The sequence below is a fragment of the Apis florea genome, unplaced genomic scaffold (assembly GCF_048593485.1).
Source record: "Apis florea isolate Af1SG1 unplaced genomic scaffold, ASM4859348v1 contig_1794_pilon, whole genome shotgun sequence".
Taxonomy (NCBI): Eukaryota; Metazoa; Arthropoda; class Insecta; order Hymenoptera; family Apidae; genus Apis; species Apis florea.
Window position 1 is genome coordinate 726779 of NW_028256482.1, and position 18085 is coordinate 744863.

Here is an 18085-nt window from a genome sequence, read left to right on the forward strand (position 1 = left end):
TAATGAACAAATAATTATGTATACATTTGTTCATTATTTAATTTTTTTTTATTTTAATATTTTTATATAGTTTATTTTTAATATATATACTATTATATATATTGGAGGATCGCTCTGAAAAGAGTAATATTTTTAGCATCAATTTTTTATTGTTCATTATTTGTAATATATCTATAATTTTATTAACATTGAATGTAAATAGTTAAATAAAATATATTATAACATTGAATATGGTCGATGTTAAATAACGTAATCACAGATTTCATTATCGATAATCTAGATTTCTTCAATTCTTCGTTAGATCATTTGTCTTCTTAAAGGTAAATATCAGATATATCTATAGGTGTATCTATAACAGTGTATTAAAATCTGTTGAAATAATTATTTAATAAATATATGTTAAACAAAATATACTGTACCTCTTCAACTTTTATCAACAACAAAATATGATAACAAAATATTCTTTCTTTCGCAATGAATTATTGTAATATTATGTAATACTATACAATAGTATATTACAAAATAGTATATACAAAATTATATGTTTGCTTCTTTTTTGATTCGTTTGTTGTTGCAATTAAAATTGTTGTTGTCTTTTTTTTATAGAATTACGTAAAAATACCTGAAACATAAAGTCATAAAAAAATATTTTGTAATATTGGTAAAAACAATAAATTATTTTTTTTTTTTTTAGAAAATTTGTTTATAAGTTTAATTATAAAAAAAATCGTTCATTTATATATTATAATATAAATAATTTTTATTAATTACTTACCATTAATTAATTGAAGTGATTAATAATTTAAAAAATCTTTATTTTTATATCATTAATGTTATCACTAAATTCTATAAAATTTCCTTCTAACTTCGAAAAAATCTATCGAGATTCGAAGTCATTGTTTATTTCATTCGAAAAATAAAAGAAATTAAATGAACCATTTGTTTTTACTTTTGAAATGAATTATTGTTATTCTTCTTACATTACAAGCAATCCTATTAAGAATAAATAAATGCAGTCTATTGTTAACTTCTTTTTTTTCTTTCTGTGTAGATAAAGTGTATCCGAAATTTAACATAGAATCAATAGAGGAATTTTCTTAGGGTTGGAATCTCAAAAGTTTGTAATATTTAATTATTCGTCATTTTGGATAAAAAAAAAAAAAGAAAATTAAAATCGAATCGATTTTAGATCAAAAATTTGAAATTAATATTTGAAATTGGAAGCATTTCACTTCTAACTGTGTTCTGAAACGAACTGTATCCATGCTGAATTTTAGCTGATTTTGGAAAACTGTTGCGGATCTTAGTTTTTTTTCATCATTATCTTTCAAATAATTTAGAAGAATCAATGGTTATTAGAGGTGGTTTTCACTCGTAAATAATGAAAATAATCGAAGTGATCACGTTAAGTAGTCCATCCTATAATATCCTATATATAACAAAGAAAACATATCTTTTTATCGATTATCATATTTCAAAGACATATGTGTCTTTTGGCTTAACTGTTTTTGTTAAATACATATATATCCATAAATTAGCGAATATTTGAATCTTTACTAAAAAAAATTATTAATATTTAAATTATTATAACTGAAAAAAAAAATCGTACAACATTTTAAAACATGAAGTCTCTACTTTCAGAGTCCTTTCATAATTTTTTCTATAATATTTATGCAAAAAGAAGTAGTATAAAAAAGATTTTTTATCGAAAATTTTGCATATTCAAATATGCAAAATTCACTACGAGAATGAGAAAATTCTTTTTTATGAATGAATTTAGTATAAATTTAAAGATTAAAACTTCTCTTTTAAATACTTCTTAAAAATCATTATATAACTTTTTTTAAATTGTTTTATAATATTTTGAAAAATATATGATAAATTCGAGACTGTGGAAATCAAATATGTCACTTAATAAAATTAGAATATGATTGTAATTTGTAGTATAAATGAAAATTATGAAAAAAAATTTATTAAAATTTCTATTAATTATTAAAATATTATTAAATCAAATAAAAACGAAATTAAGATAATTAAAATTTGATACTATTAAAATATAATATAATAATATGAATATTTTATTTTATTATTTATTAAATTATAATTATAAAAAATTTTACAAAATGTGAATACTATATTTTTTCTCATTAATATGTCTATCACGTAATCTTGATAACATATCAAAAAATTATTGAAATTGATTAATTATTACATACAAGATTTATATTATTTTTAACAAGTTTTTAGAAAATATATTTCTGCTAAAAACGAATATAATATTCATATTCATATGAAAACAAATAAAATGATATATCATATATTCAAAACTTGTTGGATCTTTTTTATTCAACTTTACTTTTGTAACTTTATATATGTTTATATTTGTATATTCATATATATATATATATTTAGTTATATTTTATTCCATATTTTATGTTTATTAAAAGATATTTATAACATGTAAAATATTTGCAAAATTATCTTTGTAAATAATATTATAAATAACTTGTGAAAAAAAGAAGCATAATTATTCACACGAATAGAATAATGGTGGATAGAAAATCAATAAGTGTATGTGTTAATAATACTCCTTAGATACAATTAGATATTAAAAAAATGATTTATCTTTATACAATAATAAATAAACTATACAAAAACTTGCGATATCTAAGTTTTTATCCAATCAATATTAAGTCAGATCACTTTATTTTAGCGAAGTCTATGTTTTCTTTAAGTCAAATGGATAACACAACCTGGATAACTATTTCTTTGTTGTCGCCTCACAATCTTTATTACCTGTGTGCCAATTTTCACTATGAACCATTCCATATTCTCTACCGTGCTTTGCTTTATCCGAATATAATAATATAGATTTCTAATCTCAGATCAGAATCTTCTTTCTCATTTCTTTTTACTGAAATATAGTAAGGGATCCCAGAAGTAGAAAGAGAAGTTGCATGTTTACTCAATTATCTAGATTCTAAATATTGTCTCCAATTGTATTTCCAAATATAATTAATATAATTAACTGTAATCATAAGTGATACTTTAGTATCAATGGAGTAAGTTTAACAGTGAAAAACGAATCTACATAAAAATGAATAAAAATCAGTGGCTCTTCTTTGTGATTCTCGATAAATGGCGGCGTACAGTAGTAATTGAACGAATCATTTCCCCAATAATGTAAATCCAATTTGTTCTATGATACTTTGTTTTATTGAGAATAACAAAACATTGGTGTCACACATTTTTTCCTCGCAAAAATGAGATTAGAGATATAAAGCCATTGCATGATAAATATAGTCAACTAAGAAAAAACTTGAAAAATTAAGGAAAATTTTTTGAATAAATATTGCACAAAAACTCTGTTATATTCAAATAACAATCTGTTTTTCATAAATTTCCTCGAGTGTAGAATGATATTGGTCGTCATTGAGATTATATATATTGGGTGAAAATTTTCATCTGAAATCTAAGGTGTAAGTGTTTCTAAAAAATGCATAATTTTAAATAGTCTCTAAACATTTCACTCAAAAACAATATCATCTTTTAACAAAATCATTCTACAACGTATATTACATAATTTAATAAAAAGCGAAATACTTGGAAATAATGATGAAAAAAATTTCTGGAATATAATATATTCTGGAAACTTTCATTAAATGATTATCAAGATTAGATCATAAATTTCATGATTACTTGATAGATTGAGATCAACAACAATTATAATGAATACATAATTTTTCTTAATAATTTTCTTCAATATTTCACTGATTTGGCTCTCTTATTTCTCTAATTAATTTATCATATTCTTTATGCACCTTCCAATATGTATCCATCAATATATATCTTCATATCGTAGATCATAATTGTAACATGCCATGTGATATAAGTATAGAATGAACTTCTCAAAAGTGAATATTGAAAACCTTATTAGATCAAAGAATTTTTTTTTTTTGTTTATAATTTAAGGAGTTTGAAGAGAAGAAAAGAATTAGTAATAATATTATATCTTGATCTTACTGCTTAGCAATTGCTAGAAATTTAAATTTACTTTGAAATTTGGAAAATTAAAATAGTTGTAAATTTTTGAAAGCAATGGTACAATTTTTTTTTAAATTATATATATAGGCACATCTATTTTTCCGTATTTTGTAATATTGATATAAAAAAATTATACTTTTTTTATATATAAATGATATAACACATCCATGAAAATGTAATTATATTAAAAAAAATTTTTTTTTCTTCTGACAGAGCAGAAAAATTCAAAATTATAATTTCTATCGATTTTTTAAATGCTTATTATTTTATGAAATTTCTTTTATTTGTTATGATTTCAATCAATTGTTTATAATTTTTGAATGTTTTTTTTTATCGAAATTTTTCCATTCATGCTTCATTAACATTTCGAAATTGACGACCATTTTTAAGTAGTTCTTATAAAAGTATTAGACATCGAGATTTTTTTAAATAAAAATTTTTGCAATTATAAAACAAGTATATAAAAATTTTAAATGTAATCTTTTGTAATCTTTAATCTTTAATCTATAATCTTATATCTTTTAACAAATAAATACCTAAAGTTCTTCTAGAATTCTGATATTTTAAGTATATATAACTATCATTGAATAGAAATGAAATATTGTCATTACATTTGTTGTTAGCCAAAAAATTTTTTATTAAGTAATTATATAGAAATATAATTATATTAAATTTATTTATACTGTATTTTAATAATATATAGTTTATCATATATATATATATATATATATATATATATATATATATATATATATCATATAATTAGTTTCAAATAGTAAGATATGATAGAAATTGAAATAATGTTTATAATTGATAGTAGTATAATAGACATGCAATAAATAAATAAATATTCAAAGAATTAAAAAATTCGACTATTCTGACTAGACTATTCAGATTATTCTCTTTTTACCATCAAAATAATACTACCAAGGTTTTCAATTAATAATATATTGAATAATGATCTATTAGACATATTATATTTAAATTAATTTTAATAGTAATAGATGATAAATTTTTTAATACATTAACAAAAGCTACACATACAACATTATTCTATTTGCAACATTACAATAAAATTGATAATTTTTGTTTACGTGAATTATAGTTTTCTTCATGGATTCATTTTTTTCGAATGCATAATTCATATTTTTCATAAATAAAAAAAAAAAAATAAATGAAATAAACAGGAACAATCTTTTTTAAGAACTCTCTTTGAGAGAGTGAAATTTATCTCTAAAATTTTAACTTTCTTTCAATTTTTGTATGCAATTTTACTTGTCAATTTTTTTACAACAATGTAATACTAAAAACAATGGAATAATAAAAATTAAACATTTTTTATTTGAAAAATTTTGCTCTATTTTGCATTCTAAAGTTTTATTTTAAATTTATTATTTAAGTTTTATTTAATTAAGAAAAAAATGAAAAACTCTACATGTAATAATTTCTTTTTCTGAATAATTAATAAAATTGTAGTTTATAATTTTTATTTCAGGATCAGAATCATTTCATCATTTATGCCTGGAAAAATTTTAAATCAAATAAAGTTGCATTCACGATTCATTAAAGATAGTTTAAACTTAATTGATTCATCGGATTAGATTAATAAAATTATTTATGAAAGTGCAATAAAAAAAATATACTGAAGATAAAATAACATATAAATTTCATTATGAAGTAGATTCATAAATGAAAATTATTTATAAGTAAAATTATGCTAAACAATTTCATAATTGTATTAATGAATTTCAGGTTGGAATTGTGCTTCAAACTAAATAATGAAATATTTAGAGGGAAAAAAGATTATTAAAAGATCTTTGTAGAATTTTATGATGAGAAGAAGATTAATTTCGTTAAAACTAAATCAAACAAAGAATTTAATTTTGAGATATATTGAGAAGTGCATAAATATCAAAAATTGTGTACAAATATCGTATTGTAAAGGATACAATAGGATAGATTTCTCTGAAGTTTTAGTTAAGAAAATTGAGCTTAAATTTAAAACTATTAATATCAACTTTTAATATCAATATTTTCTACAGAATACCTTTCAAAACAACTGAGAAAAGATCAGAATAAAAAACTTTTTATAAATATAATATAATAAAAAAAATTTTAAATTAATTTAAAGTGAATATGATTATTAGTTGTTATAAATCTAGATATAAATCTAGATAGCTACAAACGACAGAAATGAGATTTTTTAATAATTTCGATAAAAGTACAAATATAACAAATAATAAGCAAATATCAAAAAATATGCCAAAAAAATTAATAAAATAAGATTTAAAAAACTGTTAGAAAAAAATATATAAAACAATATATTTAAATATATATAAAATATATATAAATAGCAAAGCATATCAGCTATACATAAATTATTAATTTATGGTATAAATTTTCATTTTACACTCTATAATAACCATTGACAAACTATTTGAAGAAATATAAAGGAAATACAAAAAAAAATCAATATGTGTGAGATCATAAAAATTCCAAACAAGGAAAATTGTAATAAGAAATTATTATTTATTATATATTAAATTTACTGATTAAAATTACTTAAATTCTGTTTTAATAGTATCAGAATATTGGAAAAAATATCTCCTTAAATAAAACAAAATATATCTTATGTAATAATGAATGATTCATTTGATAAATATTGATAGTTTATAATATTATTTTAAAAATAAGAAGAAATTATTATTTATTATATATTAAATTTATTAATTAAAATTACTTAAATTCCGTTCTAATGGTATCAGAATACTGAAAAAAGTATAAAAAGAAAACAAAATATATCTCTTCATTTTTAGCAATAATTATAAATGAATTGCAAAATAACACATTTCTCATTGGACGAATGTGTGATTTCGAAAAAAAATTATTACACAGATTTAGCATATGTGATGCAGTCAATGCATTTTTGTATCAGACATTTAGCAATTTAAATTTTCCAGAATCTCGATCGATGAAATTCGATCTGTTTGATAGCTAAACATTTCCAAAAACATATCAGACTAAAAGTCTTAGAAGAACACAATCCGAAAAATAAAATACTATACTACAAGAGGAAAAAAAAGATAAACAAAAAGATTAATGATCCAAAATGTATCTGTAATAGAAACATATCAGGATAAAAGCCTTAGAAGAACGCAATCCGAAAAATAAAGTATTATACTACAAGAGGAAACAAAAGATAAACAAAAAGTGATCCAAAATGTGTCTGTAATGAAAATATATCAGGATACAAGCCTTAGAAGAATGCAATCCGAAAAATAAAATACTATTACAAGAGAAAGCAAAAGATAAACAAAAAGTGCAATATTAATGATCCAAAATGTATCTGTAATAGAAACATATCAGGATAAAAGCCTTAGAAGAACGCAATATAAAAGATAAAGTATTATATTATAAGGCGAAATAAAAATATTGCAACTTTTCTGCAACTTTTTAGCAATATTTATGAATTGCAAAACAACATGTTTCTTATTCAACAAATTCTATGTAAGATTCCGAGAATAAATTATTACATAGATTTAATATTTGTGATGCAATCAATGCATTCTTGTATCAGGTATTTAGCAATTTAAGCCAAGTCTTCCAGAATTTCGATCGTTAATAGCGAGAATTCGATCCGTTTGATAGTTAAACATTTCCAAAAACATATCAGACTAAAAGCCTTAGAAGAATATAATCTGAAAAATAAAATATTGTAATAATTAAAATAGAATAACAAAAAGCAAAACTATTCGTTCAACTATTCATTCATATTCATTCATATTATTTGTATTTCAATGTATGAGAATATTTGTAATATAAAATTGAATGAATGAAGTCATGAAATATTGATAATCCGAAATTCCAACGAACCTCCAACGGAAAAATAGAATGAAAATTGTTTAATTGCAACAGAGGTTGAACACGAGGAGCAAATGTTATAATATGGTTTTGATAATAATCAAGTGGAAAATTTATTAAAAATAAGCATATAAAAATAAATATAAAAAATATTTTTAACTTCAAATGAAAAAAATTCATTGATCTCTTTTTTCATTATGATATGTATTATCATTTTATCTTATTCATTTTTTATATAAAATTTACAAAAGAAAATTATATTGTATTTAAGTATTCTCTATTAAGAAAAAAATATAGATATATATTTAAAATTTGGATTAATATCGAGAAATACTGAAATTCATAATCATGTATATGATTTCGTCCAGGATTGTAAATATTACCTCGTCTTGTTTTTGTGAATAAATTATATCTATAATAGTATAATCATAAAAATGTATATAATATATAATATTTATATAATAATATAAATGATATAAATTTATAACTATGTTTTATGTTTTGTAAGAAATATTAATAAACTTTCATACTTTATTAAAATCAATAATTAATTATATTATTACATATACATATATATCATATTTATATATCACATTTTCATGAGAATATTATCATAAATTTAAAAATGTATTAATGAGAAAAATTTTATAAGTTAAAATTCAATTTTATAAATTAAAGTAAAAATGTTATCATATATAGTATGTTAATATGAAACATGATGTAGTAAAAATATAATATCTATATCAAATCTATTTTTCTATTATTTTATATTTTCATTATACTATATATTCCCTTTAACTTAAGATAATTAATTCTTATGATTAAATAGGAATCAATTTACAAAATAAAATCAAAATACATAAAAAACATTTCCATTCTCAAAAAATCTTGATAGTCTATTTTTTAATACTTGTGTCATCATTTTGTTCTATCTATTTTTCATATGAATCAAATTTAAAAAAAAAATAAAGTTGATATTCTTTTATTATTGAAAAAAGCATATATATAAATATATATGCAAAATTTAGACATATTGCATCAATATGGAAAATTGAAAATTATAAAATATGTTATCATTTTAGATATATATTTCCACTATCTCATAATATTAAAGAAACATTAAATTCAATCAAAAAATTATCAATAATATCTCTGTAAATTATTATAATTCTGATCGTCTCATATGATGTGACAAAGGCCACGATTTTAAAAAATGAATTTGAAAAATATTATCAATCGTCGTTAACTTAGCGTTTTAACGTAGAATTGCTAATCAGAAAAAAAAAATTAAATGAAATCAATTAGTTTTATGTGTGAAGTCAGATAAATATATTGACAATAGATAAGACTAAACAATTTAAAATTGAAAGAAAAAGAAAAGCAAAATTGAATCCCAATCTATCCACTCGCATTCCTTGAAATATATTTCATAGTATTTCAATTATGGATGATGATAATTGAACGAAAAATTGAACAAATTTTTCTTCAAATTGCAATGTCAGCCGAGAACGATTACTTTTTAAATTTTTTTATTTCAGCTTCGGTCACAGCTATTGGCTGCCCAATCGAGTGTTCTTGTTAAACTTCAGTTATTTTATGATTGCTATAAAGTTTCTCAAAAATATTCTGGCATCTTTTATTGAATATTTTTTTTATCAAAAAATTTGGTTTAATAAAAAAGATTAAGAAAATCATCAAAATTCATGAGAATCACATATATATCGAAATTCACTGTGAATTTTTTTTTTGTGATTTCGATCAATTTTGTAATTTTAACAAACTGTCCAATAAACTAATTCTTCTAATATCTAAAAAAAAAAGTTATTTCATTTTAAATAATATCCTTTTAACAGCCATTTATATATATAACGAATCCTTGCCATTTATTAATACATAAAGTATATATCTATGCAAAATCGAAAAATACATTAAATGCAAAATAAAAAAATACATTATTTTGATTATTCACCACTTATATTTTCTAAATTCTAAGTTAATTTTTAGTACTTTTAATAATAATAAATTTTATTCCGAATAATTCAGATTCTGAAGGAAAAAATTTATTAATATTGCAAAAAAGAAAATATCTCAATACGAATAAAAAAAATATTGTGTTAAATATATTTATTTATTACCAAAAAAAATTCGTGCGTATTTCTATGTCACAATTTAAACATTTAAAACTTTTTTAAATTTTAAAAATAAAAAATTTTAAAAAATTTTAAAAAATTTTAAAAATAATTTTATTTGATAAAGTAATTATCATTTATTTTTTACAAGTCTTTTTTCTTTTTCCTTGATTTATTTTCAACGAATTAATTATTGATTTCACATTTTATTTAACAAATTAACAATCATTAAAATTTTTATTTGCAAGAAAATTCGATATAAATAAGAAAAAAATAATAGTCACGATGATAAATCAAAACTGTAAGAAGTATGAAACAAATCATTCCATTCAATGTCTTTTTATTTTTTGGCCAGTCATGATAACGTGAGATATTACATTTGCTTACTATTTTTTACAAAAAAATAAGTAAATGAAATTTCTTTTTAGTTGTAGATTCTCCGTATATTCGAATATCTGTGCAATATTTGCACATCTTTTCTGTGGATTTGCACATAAATATTATCGCAGTTCATCATCTTTAATAACAAATAGAACGCGATTCGATTCATTGCTTTTGTTGAATCATTTAAATTTTTGTGCAGTTTTATTAATATAATCCACATATATATACGCTTTGTAGCATTTACTACAATATTTCTTACTTTAAATTCACAAAGTAAGAAAATTTTTACGTTTTCACTATCCATTTTTAATTTTATATGAGAATAGGGAATAGTGAAACAACTGAAACACTACGCATATTAATGCGATGGCTTAGATAATATAATATTCTGTTAATATCAACTTTATTGCATTAAATTTGCAAATTATTTATCGAAACTTAGTTTCATTGCAAGAACAAGAAAATGGCACGAATTTTTTCCAGTGTTTAATATTTATCAATATGACAATGCTATATTACACGCTATTAAAATATGAAGCAGAAATTTCTTCCAAAAAATATTAAAGTTTTCATATAGATTGTTTAATTTCTCGATTAGTGAAAGTCTTTGGCGTATTATTAAATGAAATATTTATAAGAAACAATACTGAATTAAAGAGTGAATTAAGCGTGGACGTTCTATTGAGACAGAGACATTTCAAAAATTTATTTCATCAATGCCAAAGTATATTTTTTAATCTTGTTATAAAAAATAGTAGAAAAACAATTGTTAATTTTTACTTGATTTATATAAAAGCTGATTAGATATTTTCATCAAAATTTATTCATAATTTTGTTTCGAAGGCAAACTTCAATAATAAATTTATTGAGAAAAAAATGCTCTTTAATTTTAGAATAAAAACGAATATATAATGAAAAAAATTTTAAAAATCTTAATGGATTGAATATAAATATTGTATGATCAATTGCATGAGACGTTTATACTGTATGTTAATCCACTAAAATTAAAACATTTAACTTCAAGATGTCCGAAAATGGAATATCTCTAAATATAGAATTTTTATTTTAAGATAGTTTATTATTCTGAAATTTAAGTAACTCATATAAATTATTTGAGTTGTAATTCGCTAATAGAAAGTGATGCAATTGATATCATTAGAAATGAGTGGATAAGATAAAGAATTCAAATATTGAAATTATATAAAAAAATTTTTGAATCATAGAGTTATAGCCTAATATCAACATTTTGAGAAATATGTTTTAAAACTCAAAAAATGTCTTGTCATCTGTATAACAAAAAGCATCACATTGTATAAGGTATATAAAAAATATGTGTAAAAAATAATATAATGATTTAATTTCTCTGGATTTGGTGTGAAGATTTATAAAAGTATATGCAAAAATGATTTTGATCTTGAAATTCAAAATATATAAATACACACAATTTGCAAAAACACTCATCAATATCACTGGTATGAACTTCATCATATATGATTGATTAAAATCTTTTGAATAAAAAAAAAAATATGATGTATAGATACTTTCATAGAAAGTAATAAAGAAATAAATTCATAAAAAAATAATATTCATAAATAACTTGTTGTATAAGTCAGAATTCTTCTTTATGTATTTTTATTTATATTTTATTCTTTTATGTTTTTATATTTTCACTTCTGTAAATTTTCTTAATTTAATTTTAACTTTCCCAACCTTATTCCGTAATCTTATTCTCTTCCTAAAAGATCATGAAACCATAAAAAACAATATTTTCAAAAAAACTATCAAAAAAATAAAAGAAAAATTAGAAGTACACTAAAATATAAGTTCCTCATTATACAATTTTGCTAATGAAATTGATATAGCTTAAAAATTGGTAAAAATTACAAAAAATTGCATTAACATCACAAAAAAGAATTTTTTTAATTGGATATTTTGATTTTATATATTCATATAAATTTAAATTAATAAGTAAATTTCATTTATTTAAATAAAATCTTAATAGAAACAGATAAATTATTTTAAAATGTTAAAATGAAAGAAAAACAAAAAAAAAAAAAAATAATTAATATATATAACTTAATATAAAACATTTATATTAATAATAATTAGTAAGACATGCAGACACAACAATTTGTTATAATAAATAGATATTAAGATATTAATAGATAAAAAGATATTTCATTAAAAATTTTTTTATGTTTATCATTAAAATTTATACATACCAAAAATATTACAGAAATATTTTCAGTAATTATATGTTTATTTCTCAAGTCATCCACTAAGAAATAAAAATTTCTAATTTTTTGTATAAGTCTTCTGTTGTAATATTTTAATTTGTCTGTTTTTTTTTTTTTTTGCTATTATTGTTGTAATAATCTTGTATATACAATCTTTTTTCTTGTTTATCACATTAAATTTTTTAAAATCGCCAATATAAACTTTTCATTTCTTTTTTAAAGATTTCTCAAATATTATATTTTTTTTATCAGTACTAACAATATATATATATTATTTTATAATATATATAATAACATATATTAATATATATTTATATATATATTATTTTCAAATTCATCATTTTTCAAACTAAAAAAAATTGGTAGAGTTATATAAATTTAAAACAATAGAAATTAAGTTTAAATATTGATTATAAAATTATAACCTGCGATCATTTTTTGTTTCATTCTGTACAATATTAAATATATCTATTTGTTGCATGTTGTGTTTCAAGTACATATAATATATTTGATATAATTAATAATCATTTTGAACTCCAAGGATTTTTAACAAAACAATTGTAAAATGTTTTGAACATAAATCTTAAATATATAATATCTTATAATATCTTAAGATGAATCTCAAAATTATATTTTATTATTTATTCACTTTTATTTTAATTCTGGATTTCTTGGAAATCTGTAAATAAATTATTTTAGAATTTAAAAAAACTTAATTTCATTTATATATTAAATTTTATTATATTATAGGTTATATGATATTATATTTAGTTATTAAATCTTAAAAATAATAAAATACTTACTACTGATGAAAAAATATATTCTTACATTTTGTTCTTTGCAATTTTTCACACGTTTGCATCATTATTAATAATTGTTCAAAAATTATTCATAGATAAATATGTAATCTCATTTATTTTTAAATACTTGTAGCATATATCTAATGCAATCTAATTTACCATCATTTTAAATTATCTCTTACTCAGAAATATTTTATTTATATAAGTTTTATTTTAACTTGAATTCTTTTCCAAGAACTGCATATACATATATGTATATAATGTAGAATATTAATTGTACCATTGAATAGACGGTGATTCTACCAATTTTATTAATCTTCAAAATCGATTTTTTGGAAAATGAAACCTTGGAGTAAAAAATATTACACCAATTTTTTTTTATTTTTTCAAGCAAAATCATTTTTCGTCTAGTTATATTACGGTTATTACTTCATCCTGTATCATGTAATTTAAATTTACAAATTTTACATTCCATAAAAAAAATATTGTGTAAAAAAAAATAATGCTAAATAATTTACGCGATTAGAATAATAATACATAATAAAATTTGAAAATTATTATTATACAATTTAATAAATTTTCTAAAAAACAATAGATATCATATAAAGTATTTTTTGGAATACTAAATATTTAAGATATTCAAGATAAATCATTTAATAGAACGCATTAATTTTATTTATTGATATGAAAATCAAAAATTAATAAAGAAGAATAAGAGTATAAATATCAATAACAAAAACAATATAATTGTGTGAGTGAGGACATTATATTAATATCATAGTAAAATGTTTTTAATAAAATATTTTTAAAATAATTTTTAAAATTTCGATTTCAATTGAAATAATTAATAGAATATTGTAAGTATTAATTATAAACAAAATCGACATTGTATTTTACACCAAACATAGTAAATATTCAAACTTGATTACTTTAAAAACTAACCTTGGACAAAAAAATTTTATTCTATATTTCTTTCTTATTTTTTCATAAAGAATTATCCTTTAAAATGAAGCTATTTAAAAAAAAAATTATAATAAAATAAGTAAAATTAAAAGGATTATCTCTCACCTGTTTCTTACATTATTTAACCCTTATATAAAATTGATAGTATATTAATAGATTTTAATAAAATGAAACTAATTAAGAAAAATTATAATAAAATAATTAAAATTGAAAAAATAAAATTAAATTGCATAATTACCATTTTTATATATTTTGTTTTTGTATTTGGCGAATTTGAAGTCTTCATAGACAGATACTGTGTAATGATAGCTCACACATTATACATTTTGGATATTAACTGATGTTTTTATATAAATAGTTAATCATATATTGATGTATATTTTTTCACGAATATCTAGGCGAAACTTTGCATAATAATAACAAATATCTCGAAAATTAAGACCTAGTATAATTCTAAATAAAAAATTTATTTAGAATTTCTATATATATATATGTATATATTTCTTCTATAATATATTTAAAAATCATTGAAATCATTGAAAAAGAGCTTCTTTTCATCGTTGTTTAAAAAAATTTAATGATACATTATGTAATATTAATTTAGTTTTTTTATAGTTTGATATATAAAGTTTAATTTTAGGAAGTCAACTTTAATTTTTAAAATAGTGTTAATTAATAAAATATTTTTTATTAATGTAATTCATTATTCATTATTCATTTTTACAAAAATCTACTAATTATATAGAATATTTTAATTTTAAATAAATTCTACTAATATATTCTATGACTACAAGGAAGAAATAAATGTTATGTAAATGCTTTCAATTGCTTTATAAAAAAATTATACAAAAAAATATGAAAATTAAAATCAAATTCTGTATATTTTCATTTCAAAATAAAATCGAATTCAAGCTTAATACCTTTGAAAAATTTAGTTTATTATTTTTCGAACCTTATTTTGCTTCAGTTTACTAAATCATAAATTTTTTGTATCAATTAAATCATGAATTTTTCGTTTTGAATTAACTATTGTACGACACATTTTTATCGTTGCCTGTTAAAATTTAATAATGTAAAATCTTTCAAATCAAAGAATATGCGTTATTTAACTAATTGATCATCTTTTACGACGTTCATTTAGTCATTTTCTATAGGTTTCGCACAATATGCTAAACATAAATACAGTTAATATTATTATGTAATGATATATCGATAACAAACTCGTCTTTAGTTTCCATATTTCTTATGTAATTTTTTTTAAAGCATTTGAAGGTTTGTTTATATAAATTTTCTTTCGATATTACTTAAAATAGATAAATCTTCATCAATTTTGATTTTTGAATGTATTGCAGGGCACAAAATTTTTAATAAAAGATTTTTCCTTTGCATGTTACTATTGTTCAATTTTAATTTTCAAAATATTTGTAAAAAAAAGATTGTTATTATTATACAAAATTTTTCCTATATATATACATCTGTATGCAATTATCACTTATTTACTATTCCTATACACAGCAAAATGTATAATAAATACATTGATTAAAAAGTTACTTTTTTATAGATTATAATAGACTTAAAATATTCCAAATCCAATGTGCGGATTTATATTGGACAATTGAAATTACAACGATATTAAAATATTGATATTCATTATAACTTCGATCATTATAATTTGAGCCAAGAATTATTTTATATTTTATTTTTGCATTCCACAATCCTGGATCTACACTCAACTATACACTCTGTGATTAGTTAGTATGTTTTTGTTAATAATTCATTAACAAAACGAAAATAAAAGTTTTTGCAAAAATGTTAAATATTGAAAATATTGAAATTACCTCAGAAATTTTCAATTAATGGATGTTTCTATTTTTGGGATATCCTGCATAGTTGGCATCTCATTAGCATGGAAATCGTTAAGATATATTCTTATTAAATGACATTTTGATTTTGTTTTAACACTGTTTTATCACTATATAGCACGGTATATAATTAATAAATAAATTCACTGTATATCGCGGTATATTATTATTAAATAATTTTAATGTTATGACAATGTGAGGAAGAATGATATTTAATGTTCTAGTTATTTATTTCTAAATCGTAATTTATTTTAGTGAAAACATTTTATATACGCGTTATTATTTTTTAAAATCAATTTAAAATTAAATTTCCATCTTCTATCATGATTGTTTCTAATAAATTTCTTTCTTTATTCTTTTAAATAAAATGAAATATTACTGAAAATCTACAAATATTAGTAAGCTTAGTAAGTAATATTAATAATATTAATAAAATATATTTTATATTAATAAAGCTCTGTCTGACGAAGTTACTTGAAATAGCAACGTTCGATATTTGATGTTTGTAGGAAATCTTGTCCTTTATTGTAACACAGCGTGATATTATGTAGCTATTTTCACACAATTTAATGTTTAGTTACTTTTAACTGTAATGTCAAATGCTGAGTAAAATAGTTGAAATAGTTACAAACATTATATCGTTATAAATGTTATAAATGTCGAAAATGAAAAAATTCGTTAGAATAATAAATTATGATTTTGAAACAATAAAGAGAGAATATAATTTAATAATTGCTACAATGATGTGTAATGTGTATTATAAATTAATGAATATAAATTTAAATATTTTTTCTTGTTCATCTTGTGTTTTGTGATGTGTTGATTTATTAATTTTTTTGTAATTTTATATTTTTTTGGAAGATTTAAATATTTATAAATGTAATTTTAAATGTTTATAAATTTGTAGTATAAATAAAAATTCTCATAAAATAAGATAAATATTTAATGCTTTTATATCAATATAATTATAAATTAATTGTAAATCAATATAATTTAATTTTATTTTTTTTTAATTATATTTAATTATATTTTTAAAAATATAAATATTTTATTTTTTATGAATATTAAATATTATTATAATATTAAATATTATTTCACATTTAAATATATAATAAATATTAAATACGTTTATTAGTTTTTTCTTTTAATAATTATAATTTTAAAATTTTTTTGTTATAATATAAATTAATTAGTAATGAATATTTTATGTGTAAATTATGATAAAAAAATGATTTTTAATTTAATTCATTCATCAATCATTAAAATTAATTTAAAAGAAAAAACAAATAACATATGTATTTAATATTCATCATTTTTAATTAAAAAAAAAAATAATTATTAAAACAAAAATAATATAACTTTTTAAATTATGAAATAAATTTAGAAAGTAATGAATAAATATTGAAATGTATTTTTTATTTTTTTGAAAAAATCACATAACTGTTTAGAGATGCTTGACTTTAGAATTCTAAAATTCATAACATTATTGCAAAAGTTTATAACAGTATCTTTAGACCAACCTAAAATAATATATTATTAAATAATTATATTATATATTATAATAATTATATTATTAAATATAAAATTTCACATCTTCCTAAAGAAAATATAATGATTGAATATGAAAGAAGAGAAAAACAATGAATTTTTTTAGAATTTATTATTATAATATTATAATTATAACTTAATAATAAATATTTTACATATAAGTTTTGATAACAAATTGTTTTTAATCTTTTATCCATTCAAATTTATTTAGAGGAATAAATAATAAAATAAGATATATAAAAATAAAGTAAGATATT

The 18085-nt window shown here is 19.5% G+C and overlaps 1 protein-coding gene and 1 long non-coding RNA gene across 7 annotated transcripts in view; one reads left to right on the top strand and one right to left on the bottom strand.

Moving 5' to 3' along the window:
• Window positions 1-18085, top strand: part of LOC100869715 (uncharacterized) — a 51881-nt gene that overhangs the window by 28967 nt on the left and 4829 nt on the right. The gene's annotated exons all lie outside the window — the stretch shown is intronic.
• Window positions 130-16516, bottom strand: LOC116414644 (uncharacterized). Of its 6 annotated transcripts, none has more exons than XR_015293522.1 (9): window positions 16257-16502; window positions 15970-16160; window positions 13459-13890; window positions 13081-13334; window positions 12641-13004; window positions 7578-7742; window positions 776-993; window positions 420-622; window positions 130-349 (listed from the first exon to the last, which is right to left on the bottom strand). It is a non-coding gene; the product is annotated as an uncharacterized LOC116414644 (long non-coding RNA). The 6 variants fall into 6 exon arrangements; XR_015293526.1 differs by having other exon boundaries at window positions 13459-13801; window positions 16257-16453; XR_015293523.1 differs by lacking the exon at window positions 15970-16160 and having other exon boundaries at window positions 16257-16516.